Source organism: Lotus japonicus, chromosome 6 (genome assembly GCF_012489685.1).
Source record: "Lotus japonicus ecotype B-129 chromosome 6, LjGifu_v1.2".
Lineage (NCBI taxonomy): Eukaryota > Viridiplantae > Streptophyta > Magnoliopsida > Fabales > Fabaceae > Lotus > Lotus japonicus.
In genome coordinates this window covers 29,287,166-29,289,982 of record NC_080046.1, presented here as the reverse complement: position 1 = coordinate 29,289,982, position 2,817 = coordinate 29,287,166, and positions in this window count along the sequence as shown.

Here is a 2,817-nt window from a genome sequence, read left to right as displayed (position 1 = left end):
CCCCGCTGTAAGTAGCTAACCACATCACGAGTAAACCTCCAGTGACGGGAAGTGAGAAAAGTAGCGCCCGTAGGCAATAAGTACAGACCAAAGTAGAGGTGAAGTATCCGCAACACAAACCTCAAAAACGAGAATAAGTTAGCCCAATCGGCCTGAAACAAGACCTCCTAAGTCCAACCAACTCTCTGTGATTCCCGTAAAGAAACCACACAAAAAGCTATAGGTGGGAAACTACCCTGTCCCCAAAGAAACAAATGATGTTCAGAGTTAAGACTTGTAACACCCCGATTTCGGTGGTGTCACTTTAGTAACCAAAAGAAATACTTAAGCGGAAAAAAACGTGAATTATTTTTTTTTTGGACAATATAACTAAAGACAGAAAGCAATAAACTTCCCAACAAAAGATAAAAGAAACTACTATACAACTATATATACATGCCTCGCTAAATACAACCACGTCACGAGTAACCTCCAGTGACGGGTGACAGAAAGAGAGTAACGCCCGAAGGCAATATGTACAGTCCAAGGTAAAAATACTGTGTCCGCAACACTAAACCTCAAAATCTGAGAACAAGTTGGCCCAGCGGCCTAAGCAAAGACCCCCTAAATCCAACCAGCTCTCTGTGATTTCCATAGGAAACCACACAAAAAGCTACCGGTAGGAAACTACCCTGTCCCCAAAACTGAAGCATGACGGTCAGAGCATCGACACTACTCCTACACTAATCCCTACCCGAGGAGCCCACACTAGCACTCGATCCTACATGCTAGCGCGGTCGTCATCCGAATCTGCATCCAGGACGACTAAGTCGACATACTCAACACTGCCCTCTCTGTCCACCCTAATGCGCTCCTGCACTGGCCTCTCGGGCTCGGGGCCCGGAACGAGATCCGCGACGACAGCAGCAGCAGTAGACGGACTAGACTCCGTCGAAGCCCCACCTACTGGCACCTCCTCAGAGGGGTCCTCATCATCCGAAGGGGATGGTGGCGGTGGAGGTCCTCCCAAGCCGGGTCCACAGTGTACACCTGGAGGCAGGTTGAAGCTCACTATGTGTCTCCTCATCACCTCCTCCGTCAAGCGTCCGAATCGGTCGACACGGTCCTCCATGACCCGACCGGTGTAGGTCGCACGGTGGCCCTCGGGATCAACCACCCATGCACCTGGGTCGTCTTGATCAAGCATCTCGTACCTGGTCCCCCCCGAGGGGCTGACAATGGTAAACCAATCCCCCATACTCATCTGACAAATGGCGTAGTCCGCCCAAACACACACAGCAGACGCGAGGGTCAACTCCAAAGAATTATATAATTAATAAAACCAGATATAATTATAGGATAATAAATACTTGCCTCTCAGGCTTATAAGTTTTGGGATAGCTTCCTAGGGTTGCATGTATCACAATGAATATAAGAAATCATAATAACAATTAGCATGCCTCAAATATGATAAACAGGTACCAATCACACTCAGCAACTAAGTCAGCATGTATGTTGCATGAAATGCAATGCTGGGTAACAAAATGCATTCCGGAAGAAGGATGGACATCAACGAGGCGGCCCTAACACCAGCCACGGTGGGTACCTTCCTGCTCGCGTGTCTCTTACACCACACAAAAGTAGTCAGATCAGCAGTGAACCCGTAGGTCTGCCATTCCGTCTGCTACTGAGGACCACCGTAGTGTCCTAAATATGGAAATCCGGGTCTTATGACCATTTTGGAATCCACCGAGGTCCGGTATCACGCCGTGTATTAACCTCAAAATGAGTGCATGAATGCAAGTGATTAGCCAAACAACGTCTCCGACCTCACCCGACACGTCGCCACGTGTTCTAGATAACTTAAAGTCTCTAAAAGAATACCCTAAGGTAAATGTCATTCTGCGACAAAATACAATTAATCATAAACAAAAGAGTGCAACCACTCACGACAACTCTTCGAGTCATCAATGCTCTCACGAAGTCTCACGCTTCTGTGGAGTCTCACACATTCACAAAGTCTCACGCTTCAGTGAAGTTTTATGCTTTCACAAGGTCTCACGCTCAGTGAATTTACACACTTGCACGAAGTCTCACGCTTCAATGAAGTTTCATGCTGTTCACGAGGTCTCACGCCTCAGTGAAGATCCATGCTTTCCACAAGGTCTCACGCCTCAGTGGAGTATCACGCATTCACAAGGTCTCACACCTCCGTGAAGCTTCTCGGCTCATCCCTTGGATGGCTAAACAAACTGCTCCCAGAGCGAATGAGTATCAACATACCCAGAACTCGCAATCTTCTCAACACTTGGATCCGACGACACTTCTCGTTCTCCAAAACTAAACTTCAATCCAAAGCTTGCATCCGAGATTGTTATCTTTATTTAAAGGTTTAGAGGTTGTTTAATATCTTATGAATTTTCTTTGTAAAAATAGCTCCTTTTTAGTCTTATCGTATTCCCTATGAGTTTCAAAGTTCCCATAATCCCAAGTAATTCCCTGAGAAGGTCTCGATCCATTGGAGCATGACAAGGTCCGAACTCCGTTCGTCCTTTTAAAACTCTCTCAAAATCTCATAAAAATTTGGCATGACCTGCCCGTAAACCTCACTCTTCAGAATCTCAGGTACAAGTGGAATAGCATAAATAAAACAGCTCAGTCAAAAGCATAAACAGCATATTCCAACACATCCTAAGTTAACCATGTAGCACATAGCATGTGAATCATTTAGCACACAATATCATGGCATCAATTACTCAACAAGGTCGGCCCAAGCCTCAGAGAACAATTCAGACATTTAGCAATTAAGTGCATAACACATAAATCAAGTCGAACTTG